Raw genomic sequence first — 15,854 nt, forward strand, 5'->3', positions numbered from 1 at the left:
CCCACGCCTCCTCCGCCCGAGGCTGGAATGTTCCCCCACCCCCGCCACGGGCCTCCACGTCCGCAGCGGGAAGCGCCTAAAAGTCGCCAACTACTGGCCCCGGGTGCAAAGGCAAAGGTCATGAGGCCTTTACCAGGCGGGGGTGTCACGGCTGGACACCGTTTACTTTCCCTCTTTTTCTTTACGGTAGCTCTGCGCACTTTTCACCTCTGTCATTCTGCCTTTCGTCCTGGTAGGCACCACGTAAATGTGCGGGTGCGAGGGGGAATGGATCAGCGTTTCCCGATCTGTAAAAAGGGGAGAAGAATACCTGTCCCTTGGACATTCGTTATTCAGTGCTGAAGCCCGCAGGGTTGCCCGAACGAAAGCAGGTAATAAATACTGCCTTAGAGGGACTGATTGGCTCAGCGTGGTGAGCGTCAAAGCCAGTCTTTCTCAAGCTGGCCATTGGGTCACAATCCAAAAGCAGCCCCTGTAACTGTTAGGGGTCGGGCCCCAGACTGCAGAATGCCTATCTCTCGTGGTCAGAATCGGCACTTTTACAAGCTCTCAGGTGATTCTGAGGCACTGTAGTTTGAGGGCCTCTGATAGGATCTGAAGCCATTTGTTGAAATATCACAATTGAATACAATTGCAGCAAGATTTTTAAAAATCCAGACCGGCATTCCATGAAAATGTACTTTGGAGTTAATTGATGTTTTCTGCTTGCTATCTCTGGGCAAGGAAAACGACTACTGATCTAAATTCATTCATTCAACAGACAGCATTTACTATGTGCCAAACGCAGTTCTAGATTAGGGGATTCAGCAGCAAGCAAAAGACACAAATGTACCTTCCTCCTGGAGTTTACTTTTTCGTAGGAAAGATCACAATAAACAAAATACCAAAGTGAAATATACAGTATACAATATGTCAGATGGAAATATATCAAAGCAAGGGAAGGGATATTGGAGTTGGAGGGACGGGTCACAGTTTGTGTTTAAGTGGGGTAATTAGAAATACGAGAATTTAGTTACTCTTAATTCCAGTTTAAAATGTATGAATTTTATTACCATATTTCAGTTTACATACACAAGATTTTCTTCCTCTCCTCCCCCCGTAAATTTCTATAAAACAAATTTAAAATGTTAACTCCACCACTGGCTCTCCTATTTACCCAAACCAGAATTCAGCTTTGAAGAGCCTGGGACTCCTCCAATCAACACATATTTCCAGATTTTTACCTACTTATAACCCCTAGGGCACAAAGGTGAGCAGGACAGGTCAGGCCTCTCCCTGCTCAGAGTTTACAGTCAGCTGAGGGAAGCGACAGGGGTATATGACAAAGCTGTGCATTGAAGGTCCAGGAAGTGAGGGGGTCTGACCTCCCCCACTCAGATGCAGCTGCCCTCAGGAGTGTGGGAGCCTGAGGAACTGTCCAAACGCCCACAGTTACCAGCAAGCAAGAGTGTGATTCAAGGGGAGGCGGGGAAAGTTAGGGCAAGAACTTTCAATTCCAAGAGATGATGTTAAGGGTTTTTTTAATCTTTGACAGTGATAAACAGTGAGAAGCCATTTTAGTGGAAGAAAGCATCTCATGATCAGATTTGCATTTTGAAAACATCGCTCAGGCGTTAATGTAAACTCTGAGCTTAAAAAATTGGAGTGTACCTCCAGAACATACTCATTTCTCTTGTTTCTTAAAAATACAATCCTTAAAATCACAGGTATTCTAAGCATCTCCCTCCAAATATACTAGTTCTCAGAATAAGTTCTTAATGTTTATTATTTGCTGAGTGAGGTTGTATTTTAGTTTAATTTGGTTGCTAGGAGTCCGTGCATCCCTGATACACCCACCTCCACTCAGCATTCATCTTTCTAGAGTGAAACATGCTGACCTCTTCTCGCTTAAGCTTTCTCCTTGATTAGTGATGCTGCCTTCTCTGGGTCTTTTCTAAATTCATTATCACTCTCTGTGTTAATGTGCTTTGCTCAGCATCTAATAATACTAATAACAACTTCAACAACATTGCATTTGGCCTTCCCTAAATCTCATCTTCTCTCATTCTTTGATTTAGGACACAACCTGTGACCAGGATGAAGCCCCAGGTTTTGTTTTGTTTTGTTTTGTTTTTTGAGTTGGAGTCTCACTCTGTCACTCAGACTGGAGTGCAGTGGCCGCCCCCGGCCACCGCAGCCTCGACCTGCTGGGCTCCGGTGATCCTTCTGCCTCAGCCTTCCAAGTAGCTGGAACTACAGGCGCACGCTACCACGCCCGGCTAATTTTCTTTTTTTTGATTTATTGTAGAGATGAGGTCTCGCCAAGTTGCCCAGGCGTGTCTCGAACCCACGGGCTCAGGCAATTCACTCACCTCAACCTCCCAAAGTGCGGGATTACAGGCTGAGCCACTGAGCCTCGCTAAACCCCAGTTTTTATAGTTTTAATTCTTACTCTTGTTAGAAATGGACGTGCCACAATTTGAAGGCTGATGCACTTACAGAATAGGAGTTGAACAAAGGACTTTTGAAGTAGGCCACTTATACCTGCTTTATATGAATGTTTTGCTTAGCTTCTTAAAACTTTAGTTTGCATTGGCTCATGTCTTTAATCCCTGCACTTTGGGAGGCCAAGGCAAGAGGACTGCCTGAGCCCTGGAGTTTGAGACTAGCCTGGGCAACAAGACAAACCTCATACAATAAATAAAAAAAAAATGAGCTGGGCGTGGTGGCATGCGCCTGTAGTTGCAGCTACTGGGAGAGTGGGGAGGATGTGCTGAGGCAGAAGGATCGCCTGAGCCCAGGAGGCCAAGGCTGTGGTAGCTATGAGCATGCCACTGCACTCCAGCCTGAGTAACAGAGTGAGACTCCAACTCAAAAAAAAAAAAAGAAGGCGATTGTAATAACGCACCCCTCATGAGGTTTTTATGAGAACTGCATAAGAAAACACACATAACTGCTTAGCACATATTAAGCACTCGATGTTAGCCAATATTATTTTATACTATTAAATGGGCACATTAAACTAAAACATGGAATTCCTACTTAAATAACCATCCAGGAGACAATGAAAACAAAACAAGATCTTGACTTTAACCTTTGTGAATCAGAGGAGCCTTTACAAGTTGGGGGAAGGAAAAGAGTGAAAAAGTCATTAAGAATGTCAACAAACAGTGGTGCTTTCCCAACTGAAGAAGGGTCCCCACCAACTCAGAGTCCTTTCTCTTCATTTAACCTTGAACCCATCACCCAAGGTTTTCATTTGTCTGTCACAGGCAGATGACCTTAGGCTACATTTGTTAGCTGATCTGTATTCCGTGAGATTTCAGGATTGCAACACTGAACTAAAAGGCAGGAATCATCGCTGCAACATAGCCTTTTTACCTGCCAACAGCCTATGGTCCTTTTTAATACCACAAAGTGAAAAACTATCACAAATTGCACCAGGTATTGTTGTTGTTATTTGCTCTCAATGGCAGTTTTTTGGGTTTTTTTTGAGTTGGTGTCTCACTCTGTCACCCAGACGAGTGCAGTGGCACGCTGCCGGATACCGCAGCCTCGACCTGCTGGGCTCCCACGATCCTTCCGCCTCAGCCTTCCAAGTAGCAGGAACTACGGGCGAGCGCTACCACGCCCAGCTGATTTTTGATTCACTGTAGAGATGAAGTCTTGCCAAGTTGCCTGGTCTGGAACCCACGGGCTCAGGCAATCCACTCGCCTTGGCCTCCCAAAGTGCTGGGATTACAGGCTGAGCCACCGAGTCCGACATTTTTTTTTTTTTTTAAAGAGAGATTTTGGCCAGGTGTGATAGCTCACGCCTTGTAATCTCAGTACTTTGGGGGGATCATTTAAGGCCAGGAGTTTGAGGCCAGGAGTTTGAGACCAGCCCGGGCAACCAAATGAGACCCTAACTCTACAATTTTTTTCTTTTTTTGTAATTAGACTGTAGTTCTAGCTACTCTGGAGGCTGAGGGGGGAGGATCACTTGAGCCCAGGAGTTCGAGGCTGTAGTGAGCTATGGTTACATCACTGCACTCCAGCCAGAGGGACAGAGTGAGACCCTGTCTTAAAATTTTAAGAGAGAGAGAGAGAGAGATTTGGCACAAGGACCTGTGTTGTTTACTTCCTGCCATGTTCCTTCCTCACCTTGGGCATTAGCTTTTTGGAGGCTATCCCCAAGGGTATCTATAACCATTATATTTGGATGTTTTCTCATTCAACAGTGGCATTATCAAAGCAGGAAAAATCACTTACCTAACTCTTAAACAGCGTGGCAGAAGGTGGCATGACTAAGAGGGCTTTTCTCTTTGGTTCCTACTATGTTTTAATAATTAATATTGAATGTTATTGATATTGTCCACGATAGCATATTAAAAAATACTCAAGTACCTATAGGCACTCAGGCAGGTGATGTTGGTGAGTGAAGCAAGCCGCAGTGGGATAGTAAGAACTGGGGAGTCCAGACCCCTCTAAGAGGACAGCCATCATGTGGGCTCACTGGCTTATTGGTATGTGTTAACAGAGCAACCCCAAAATACTGGGCTTAAAGATTTTTCAAGAGCTCCTATATTTTTAATATCGAATCTCCCAGTTTTTAGTTGCTGGCAACCAATTAAAAAAATCTAAATCCTTTCCAAGTAATTTAAACTTTGGGCTTCATTTAGCCCTGGGCAACCAGTTTCAACCTCTGCTCTACTGATGAGAGCCAAGCAATCTCTTTGGAAATGTATTTCTCTCCCCTAGGAACTAAAAGACTCCTCTGCACTTGGAAAATGTAATATAATTTATGTTCAATGGAGCATTGTGAAATTATTGGCAAAAATCATTTTTATTTATAATGTTCAAAGGAAACATGACAAAGAATAGAAAGTTTTGAAAATAATTTTAAACAGTTTTCAATTAAGAAAAGTAATTACATTTGACATTGCATGGCTGTCCTTAAAACATCCATTTATTTTTAAGCTTCAATGACCCCAGTCTAGGTTCTTTCCCTTCTCTACTCTAGCTGGTATTTGGCCTTTTCAAAAGTTTTCAAAACCCAAATGTTGGAGGGTAGGATGAAGAAAGAGGAAGAGTAAAAAGGCCTTAGGCAGCAAAATAAATTCATCCCTCTTCATTTTAACTGGAGTAGCTCTCTTGTTCAGTCAGAACTTTTATCATTGCAACTTTTGAACAATCCAAGTTCAAAATATGGGGAAGGTTAATTTAGTCTCTCAGTGATATTTTTATGAGGGGCAGAGGAGAGTCAGCTTTTTTCTGTGAAAATGTGATGTAAATCCAACTTGGGGACTAGGTGTGATGGCTCACACCTGTAATCTCAGCACTTTGGGAGAGATAGAGGTGGGAGTATAGCTTGAAGCCAGGCGTTTGAGATCAGCTGGCCAACACAGTGAGACCCCCATCTCTATATAAACAAACAAATAAATACAAATAAATAAACAAATCTAGTATTTGGAGAATCGCTGGAACTCCAACTGTGACCAGCCTAGCATAGTACTTTTTGTCATGCAACTAATAGTTACAAAACTCTCAAAAAGTCAGCAAGTTGGACAAGACAAAATGAATATGAAGGGGAGGCTTGGAGGGGACAACACTTAGGCGGAAAGCAGGAATGGTCACATTCTATAGTGGAGCTCAGTGGACGGTTGGAACATGCTGAACTCTCAGTCCTGATTTGATATATCAACTGGCATGCTTCCCTGAGATATTTACGATATTGCTAGTAGGATTTCTTTTTAAAGTCTTTCTCATTTAAAGGTTCAGGTGGTCGATTTGCTCAAGGTCTCCTTGCTAAAATGGCAGAGAAGACGTGAACCCAGGAGTGCTGGTACCCACACAGTGATCCTACTATCCCCAGCATTCATTTGATCTTTGTCAAGGGCTGCTCTGATTCTTTCGAGGGGCCCCTCACTGCACAAAAATCAAGTAAGTGGAAAATAAATGTGATTATTTTGATTTCATTAAAACAACAAGGCTACTTCCCCATTGAATTAACCAATTTAAATGGCATGGTAAAATGTGTGTGATGGCCAGGTGTGGCGGCTCACGCCTGTAATTCCAGCATTTTGGTAGGCTGAGGTGGGAAGAATGCTGGAGGCCAGGAGTTTGAGACTAGCCCAGGCAACATAGCAAGACCTTGTTTCTAAAAAAAATTTAATTAGCCAGGCATGTACCTGTAGTTCCAGCTACTCCAGAGGGTGAAGCAGAAAGATCCTCTAAGACCAGGAGCTTGAGGCTGCAGTGAGCTATGATCATAACTCTGCACTCCAGCCTGGATGACAGAGCTCTGGCTCAAATACACACACACACACACACACACACACACACACACACACACACAACATTTGCTATTTTAATCATTTTTAAGTGTACAGTTTAGTGGCATTCAGTGAATTCACATTATTGTGTGACCATCACGACTATCCATTTCCAGAATGTTTTTTCATCCCAAACTCAATAGTAACTCCCAATTATCCCCTTCCTCCAGTCCCTGGTAACCACTATCCCACTTTGTCTCTAGAAGGTTGACCATATTCTAGGTACCCCATATAAGTAGACTCATACACCATTTGTTTGTTTGTGTCTGACTTATACTGGCTAAATATTTTCATGTTTTTTTAATTATCTATTCAGTTTTATAGTTTTGTTTCTTTTTTTTCTTATTGATCTATAAGTATTATGTATTAGGGATATTGACCATTTGTCTTTTATTATAGAAATATATATATATATATACATATATATATTTCTATACATATATATATATACATATATATATATATGTATATATATATATTGAGTTGGAGTCTCACTCTGTCACCCAGGCTGGAGTGCAGTGTGGCACGCTTCCAGCCACCGCAGCCTCGACCTGCTGGGCTCAGGTGATCCTTCCGCCTCAGTCTTCCAAGTAGCTGGAATTACAGGCACGCACCACCATGCCCGGCTAATTTATTGTAAAGATGAGGTCTCGCCAAGTTTCCCAGGCTAGTCTCGAACCCGTGGGTCCAGGCAATCCACTCACCTCAGCCTCCCAAAGTACTGGGATTACAGTCTGAGCCACGGAGCCTGGCCATAATCTCATGCTTTAAATGACCTTGTTTTGTAAATTGAATTTGTGTCTTAGCAATTCTAGTGTTAGACCGTGTAGGAAAAACTATTCAAGTAAACTACTTTAGTAATTGAAAATAACAAGTAAGACCTTTGAATCTTGTTTGATATTTTGTAGGGGTTTTTTTTGTTTTTGTTTTTTGCTTTGAGTCAGGGTTTTACTCTATCGCACAAGCTGCAGTGCAGTGGCAGAATCACAGTTCATGGCAGTTTCAACCTTCTGGGCTCAGGTAATCCATCTGCCTCAGACTCCCGAGTAGCTGGGACTGCAGGAGCGTGCCACCATGCCGGCTAATGTAATTATACATTTTAAAAAGTAGGCCGGGCCCAGTGGCTCAGTCTTTGGGAGGCTGAGGCTAGTGGATCGCCTGAGCCCATGAGTTCGAGACCAGCCCAGGCAACTTGGCGAGACCTTGTCTCTACAATAAATAAATTAAAAAAATAGCTGCCATGGTAGCACATGCCTGTAGTTCTGGCTACTTGGAAAGCTGAGGCAGAAGGATCGCTGGAGCCCAGCGGGTCAACGCTGGGGTGGCCATGAGGATGCCACTGCACTCCAGCCTGGACGGGGTGACAGAGTGAGACTCCAACTCAAAAGAAAAAAAAGTAGAACTGGCAACAAGAATCACTGATTGTGAAAGAATGATATTTGAAGATTTATCAGTAGAGAAACGACTAGATCTGATCTCACTCCAACAGATATTCTGTTGCCAAACAAATATCTCCTTACTGGTGGTTGTGAGCTTTCTGATGGGTTAACAAAACAAACATGTAAAAGGCAAAATCAAACGCAAGATTAGAAGAGCCCGTTAAATTTCATAACTGAGTTCTCCAGATGTCTGAATCCCCAATAAAAATAAAAATTAAAAATCAAAAATCTAGCTATATATTGTTTACATATTGCTACATCAGGGACATTATGGTATAGAAAGGTTAAAAGCAAAAGGACAGAAAAAAGATAAATACTAAGGTAAGTACAAAGAAAAGGAAAATTATGATATCATATAGATATCAGAAATAAAAGGTTTTAACTCAAAGCGGACTATAAGTGATAAAGAGGGTTACTACACAACATTAAAAAGTTCAATTAACAAGGAAACCAAAACTATTCTGAACCTGTGTGCCTTTATCAAAATAATCTCAATGTTTACAAGCAAAAATTGGCAGAATTAGAGGGAGAAATTAACAAATGTCATATTGGTAAGAGATTTCTTTTTTTTTTTTTTTGAGTTGGAGTCTCACTCTGTCACTCAGACTGTAGTGCAGTGGCCACTCCCAGCCACTGCAGCCTCGCCTGCTGGGCTCCAGCGATCCTTCTGCCTCAGACTTCTGAGTAGCCGGAATTACAGGCATGCGCTACCACGCCCGGCTGATTTTTTGATTTATTGTAGAGATGAGGTCTCGCTGCCCAGGAGGGTCTCGAACCCGCAGGCTCAGGCAATCCACTCACCTCAGCCTCCCAAAGGCGTGGAATTACAGGCTGAGCCACTGAGCACGGCTTGGTAAGAGATTTCAATAGACCTCTCAATTTTGGATAGGTTCAGCAGACAAAATAAAGTTCAATAGAAAAGTAATACTCATGTACAAATAACTGTACCCATCAGTTAGAATACACACATTTTCAACTCTACAATATTGAGAACAAACAAACCAAAGCAAAACCAAAGTACTGACCATATACTAAGCCATAAAGCAAATCTCAACAAATTTTAAATAGGTGATATCATATCAATCACTCTGGTGGTTTTAAAACAGGTTCACAAAATCTTTGACAATCCTCTTGTCAATATGGAGTGGAATCAATGTCCTTGAACCCAGGCGGTCCTCTGTGACCTTCAATGAACAGAATGTGGTATAAGTGATTTTGCTTTACTACAGAAAAGGTTATGTAGCCTCAGTGAGCTTGACTTGGGACAATCACTCATGTCTTTTTGGCAACCATATAAGAAGTTTGATTGCTCTGCGGTTCTGATGCTGAGAAACCATATAGAAAGGCCACAGAGTGAGACAAAGGCCAGAGGAGCTCCAGCTGTTTCAGCCCAGAGTGGTTTAAGTTTTCCCAGATCAGGCCCAGGTGAATGGAAAAGCCTTTGAAAGATCCTAATCCCAGCTATCATCTCACTTCAGCTGCCTAGAGACCCTGTGAAGGTTAATTTTAGGTATCAACTTGACTAGGTTAAGGGATACCTAAATAGCTGACAAAGGATTAATTCTAGAGTATGTCTGTGAGGGTGCTTCTGGAAGAGATTGACATTTGGATCAGTGGACTGAGTAAGAAAGATCTGCTCTCAATCAGTTTGGGGAGGGGGACACCATCTAATCAGTTGAGGACCCAGATAGACCTTTGAAGAACTGAGTCATGCTACCAGCTTCCTTGGTTCTCTAGTTTGCAGATGGTGTGTTGTGGGACTTCTCCGTCTCCATAATTATGCAAACCAATTCTCCTAATAAGTTTCCTCTCTTCTCTTTTTCTCTCTATCTCTCCATCCATCCTATTGGCTGTTTCTCTGGAGAATCCTAACTAATATAGACCCTAAGGAGAAACTACCTAGTCGTGTTCAGTCAACTGTCAGATCTATGAGCAAAATAACTGATTGTTGTTGTTTTAAGACAGTGTTTTTACGTTGCTTGTTATGCAAAAATAGATAACTAGAACAGCCACATTCTGCGACCAAAATGCAATTAAATAGAATATCAAAAACAATAAAATATTTATAAATGATAGACACTTTTACTTAAAATTTGAAAAAAATACATATCTCATGATTTGAGAAGAAATTATACTTAGAAGCTAGAATACTGAATGGTAATGAAAGTTTTACTTATTTAAACACATGAGATATAGTGGAAGCTAGTATTTGATGAAATATATAAACTTGACTACTTATATTAGTAAAGAAGAAAAACTGGAAATTAATGATGCACCCAGCTTAGAAAAAGTACAAAATAATAAACTCAAAGAAAGCAAAACAAAATCTTAATAAAGACAAAAGATGTGAGCAAGTATGGAAAATGAACAGTGAACAAACATATGGCAAAATGGTCAAAACTCATTAGTAATCTGGAAAATGCAAATATACACCATAATTAGCTGCCAGTTTGCATATACTAGATTTAAAATTTAAAACACCAAGTTCTTAATGATAACTCGTATTTCTGGTTAAAAAAAATATATACTGGTACATCCTCTTAAGAAAACAAGTTTACATTCATTTTAAAGTTAAACACTGACTGTGCTATAACCCAGCAATTCTTCTATAAGGGATTACTCTAAAGAAACTCTTGCACATGTGCATCCAATATTCTCAAGAATGTCTACAGCCCTATTGTACTAGGAAAAACTAGAAAAAATCCAAGTGTCCATCAACTGAAGAGCAGATTTTTAAAAATGGTATATTTACACTGTGGAATGCTATGACAGCAGTGAATATAAATGAGCCACTGCTACATGCAACAACAGGGAGAAATCTCTGAAACAATGTTGAGGAAAACATCAAAATTAAAAATAAAGTGCTTGTATAATAAAAAATTAATCAAATATGAAGGAAAGGATAAATTCAAAATTCAGGATTGTGATTTCCTCTGGGGCAAGAGAAGACCACGTGGGAAGCTTTAATAGGAAAGAGAATATTCTAGGTCTTCAGTTGGGTGATAAGTTAATGGGCATGTATTATTGTGCCTCAAAACTTATATGTCACAGGCTCTCAAAATACACTGTAATATTTACAGTGGTAGCTATATTACACTACTATTTTACTTATGTCTTAAAAGGCCTCTTTTTCTTTTAATCAGTACTACTTATCCTCTGTAGTAGTGTTATTATTGGAAAATTCCAGAACCAGTGAACTAGTGATACTGAAAGTTATAACCACTAACTTTTTAGTACCTAAATTTATAAGTTATTAAAAATAATCCCCAAATCTGTCCTATTTCCTCCCTTTCACATTGTCAAAGGCAAATATTAATAATAATGGTAATAATGATAGCAACAGCCATAGTAATTTGATTCTATAAAAGAGCATTCACTTTCTAAGTTAATATCGACTGTATTCCTATCATATGACATCTAAGCCTTCCATATTTACATCAGTTCTATGTTTAGTTTTGTTTTTTAGGGGTTTTTTTTTTTTGAGTTGGAGTCGCACTCTGTCGCCCAGGCTGGAGTGCAGTGGCATGCTCACGCCCACCCCAGCGTCGACCTGCTGGGCTCAGGCGATCCTTGTGCCTTAGTCTTCCAAGTAGCCGGAACTACAGGCGCATGCTACCACCCACAGCTAATTTTTTATTTATTGTAAAGTCAAGGTCTCACCAAGTTGCCTGGGCTGGTCTTGAACCTACAGGCTCGGGCAATCCACTCACCTTGGTCTCCCAAAGTGTTGGGATTACAGGCTGAGCCACCGAGCCCGGCTAGTTCTATGTTTTAAAAAAATTGCCATTATCACTATTTGCTTGTGCTAGCAGAATGTTTAAAGTTGGAAGAATAAAGTCCAAGATAGGGTTATGGAAGGGTTTATAATATTCCTCAGCACAGAGAACCAGAGAGAAAAGCAAACCAGAAAATTGAATCTAGAAGCCAAAGGACTGTTGGGGGGTCTCACTTCATCACTCAGGCTGGAGTAGAGTGGCATGATCATGACTCATTGCAACATTGACCTTCTGGGCTGAGGCAGTCCTTACGCCCCAGCCTCCCAATAGTTGGGACTACAGGTACACACCACCATGTCTGGCTAGCTTTTTAATTTTTTTGTTGAAACAAGGTCTCACTATGTTGTACAGGCTGGTCTCAAACTCCTGGGCTCAAGTGATCCCATCCCAAAGTACTGGGATTATAGGTGGGAGCCACTGTACCTGGTCCATTCCTGGTTAGTTTTGACTTGACTGGGCCCTGATATAGCTTTGCTCCTCAATAAGACTTTGAAATCTGTATGGAATTTAGAAAGAATGAAGGAATGCTGATTAATCTAGTATACATTTTAAATCTCCCTAGGACTATCAATCTAAATTTAGGCAAGAAGAAGACAAAAGCTTTTATCAGCATGCTCCAAATAGTGCTGAAAGTGAATCAGTCAGCTCATAATTTATATATTTTTTCTTCATTTGCCTGGTTGCCTGGTGTGATGAATTGCATACCTGTATCTAGGAACTAAGTATCAGTAAAAAAAGGAAAAAAAAAATTCCTCACTAAGCTATCAGAGAAACTGAACATAGTTGTTGTATTTGGATTCCTCCTCAGAACTGAGTTTCTAAATAACACTGCCAGTCTCCTGGGGGAGTGAGGGATCTAACCCAAAAACTCTGACCCAAATAAATCTCCAGTAGAAAACTGAAGAATGATAAATGAGGTGCCAGCCAACTTCTCTAAATTAGTATGTGTGGATTTCTTTTTCCCCTTTTCAAAATGAATTCAGTGCTTCTCTGTATTAACAGCTTTGGAGACCCAAAATGTTCTATCTTAGTAGCTTCAGTCCTTCTCTTACTAATTTGAAATCTCCAAGTTGGAAAAGGAAGTTTTTTCATACTGATTTCCAGATCTTCCAGATCTTGAGGCTGACCCTCACAATGCGAATCTGCATTTTCCACAGTTAAGGAGAAGCAGGGGGTCCATACCTGAAAATTAACTAGATGATAGGCAGGTAACTACTGTAACTACTAATATTTGAATAGTGCTCACCTGCATACTCTGTGATTGAGAAAGGAGGGTCTCAGGGTACAGCATATGCAATTTTGATTTCTAGGTCACTAGCAGCTAAGAAATGCCTGGTGGGAAAACTTCAACAACTAAATATTCTGTGTGTGTGTGTGTGTTTTACACAAGGAGGGCATAGGCATGCTGGAATTTCTTCCTCCATAACATTTTCAGCCTTACAAAGGTTTTTTCTAAAGTCCTAACATGAAGCATTTAGGCTACATGCTCTCGTTTCTCATTCTAGGCATTTCCTTGATAGCAAACACCTAGTTGGCCAGTAATGGGGGGATAATATTTTTATGATTCTGATTGGAAATGTCTCAGCAGATTCAAAATGCAGAAGGCACAATCTCAATTCTATTATCCTGACAAAACTTAATTCAAGCAAACCTTCAGAGCTCCTCTGTTTGCAATTCCTAGTTCAAATCCCACTTGAAAATCAAGTTCTTTTTCCTAGCTCCTTACTCGTATGTGAGCCCTATTTTCATTTAATTTCTCCAAGATTTTAAAAGACCTACTCTGCTGCCTTAATATATTTTGAGAATTTTTTTTTTTTTTTTGAGTTGGAGTCTCACTTGGTCGCCCAGACTAGAGTGCAGTGGCTGCTCCCGGCCACCGCAGCCTCGACTGCTGGGCTCCGGCGATCCTTCCGCCTCAGCCTTCCAAGTAGCCGGAATTACAGGCAAGCGCTACCACGCTAGGCTGATTTTTTGATTTATTGTAGAGATGAGGTCTTGCTGCCCAGGCGGGTCTCGAACCCGCGGGCTCAGGCAATCCACTCACCTCAGCCTCCCAAAGGCGCAGGATTACAGGCTGAGCCACTGAACCGGGCTCCCTAGCCCTTTTTTGAGGCAATGCCCTGCTCATTATCAGCTCACGAGAAGCTAATATTTGTCCTCTCTCCATCTAATCCTTACCTTGGTCTACACAGTCTGATCAGGGTTCTTCTTCCTGGCTCTATTCAGGCCCATCTCTTCCTGGCCAAGTGTGAACAACATTAATATTTCTCACGCTATCTTTCCTCCATCTTTCGAAAGGTGAAGAGCTCTTATATACTTGCCTAGCCTTACCACCAGTTGGAAGGACTTCTGCACATCAGAAGGAATGAATTATAAACAAACTTCAGTCCCCACTGAACCGGGGCTGGAATACAACAGGTGATTGTGAGACAAAAGGCTCTGTGAACATCAGCCCTCTTCCTTGCACTTGGTTTGGCAGGACTTGCCTAAGTAAATGACTCTCATAATCCAAAAGCGAGACTTCATTCTGCTGGTAATCACACATACTTGTTTAAAGAACTCTTCCCAAGGATATAATAGGCATTTCCCAAGATTGGTCAGCACCGGACTGGTACTAAAGCAGCCATTTGTCTCTGAAGACAAATGTATATTGTATATTGCCTGTAAAACCAACACCACCTGAATGTCATTTGGGATGTATAGATGTATGTCTGTGAATAGTGACATATATTTCCCCAGCCCAGACCTCTTAGGTAGCTCAAAAGAAACTGTGAGGAAAGACAATTCTATGGGTTGGGTCGGGGGAGGGTCCATAACTTCTCATATTGCATCTATTTTTTATTTATCTTATGTTATTGTAAAGATGTGGGGTACAATTCAGGGTAAGGTATACAAATTGTTGATGAGTTGTGTCCCCGCCCCCAGCAGATTTCCACTGTTGCCAATCCCGCCCCCTCCCTCCCCTGGAGGTTTCCCACTAGTGCCAATCCTTTTCTTATAGTATTATGATAATTGTTCAAGGTCCGCTTATAAGTGAGAACATGTGATACTCAGTTCTTTGTGTCTATCAAATCTATTTTTAACAACCTTTTTTTAAATTAGAAAAAACATTTAAAGCATTTAAAAAAAAAAAAATCCATCTCACCTTTAATGTAATCAAGGAGTCACAACTAAAGAGAACCGACAGAATAATAGCTTGCCCAGTAGGCCCAATCTTTCCTTTAAAGGTCTATTTTTTGCTCCTAATTACGGTAGTCTGTGATTAGGAGATGGTAACTAATAATAAAGATTTTATTGTCTCTCTTTTTTCCTTTATCGTCAATGCTCTAATTACTCACTCTATTGCCCTTAACAAGGAACTATGGACACGCCACGGTGTGTAACCCTGATCATGTGACTCCCTGGGTACAGACAAGGATTGTGAGACACATGACTGGCTGTAAACACAGGAGCCTGGGATGGCTTTAATATCCTCTTAGACAGAAGCATGACAGATTAGTAGGGGACTCCTTCCTTCGAAGGAAACCAGGCCTCTGGCTATAGCTTTGTTTTTAACTCAGTCTTAGATCTTTGCAAACGCTTTCCCCCTGAACTTTAAAGGACCCATGCTTTTCAGCAACAGTTTAATGTGCATGAAACAAAAACTCAGATAAAGGGTTCAAGCATAAAATCTTGTTGAAGGGTCTGATTTCTCAAGATGCTTTCTACAAACTCAGTCACCACATCCAGGAAAGCACTTCAACAGAGAACTTCTTTCACTGAGAAAATACCAGCCTTAAAAATGTATGAGCCTTTATAAGTAGTTTTGAAGATCAAATGTTTTAAAGAAATACAACTTGCTATATTCTGTTGGGGGCAGGTTGTAATCAAGGTCTTCAGTTAAGTGTCTTGGACAAGAGATACCCACAGATGAAGCCGGGTAGCTGGGAGTAATAACCAGGAATCACAGGAATTGGAACCATATGATGATGAAATATCGGTGGAAGATGAATTATAGAAAGGCGAGTATGAATCCTTATATAACATGGATAAAGATCTGTGGGATGTTTGAAGAAAGTGGACTCGAAAGCTTAAAAAACACACACACACAAAGAAGACTCAAATACGTTAAAAAAAAAAACAAACATGATGCTTACATAGGAAGACTCAGTATTTCCAGATGCTAGTTCTTCCTTAATCTGTCAATTTAATAATATACCAATAAAAATATCAACAGTATGTTTTAAGCATAATGATCATTAATATATGTTCAGTGCTATCGATGTCATGTGCTTTCTGAGTGTTTTCATCTGTTACATAGTTTAGTCCCCACAATAATCTTGTGATTCTTTTTTTTTTTTTTTTTT

General features: G+C 40.9%; 1 protein-coding gene across 2 annotated transcripts in view; it reads right to left on the reverse strand.

The window, feature by feature from the left end:
• DLC1 (DLC1 Rho GTPase activating protein) overlaps positions 1–15,854 on the reverse strand; it is a 447,354-nt gene that overhangs the window by 47,691 nt on the left and 383,809 nt on the right. The gene's annotated exons all lie outside the window — the stretch shown is intronic.

This window comes from Carlito syrichta, unplaced genomic scaffold (genome assembly GCF_000164805.1).
Source record: "Carlito syrichta isolate Samal-C Ts95f unplaced genomic scaffold, Tarsius_syrichta-2.0.1 Scaffold309425, whole genome shotgun sequence".
Lineage (NCBI taxonomy): Eukaryota > Metazoa > Chordata > Mammalia > Primates > Tarsiidae > Carlito > Carlito syrichta.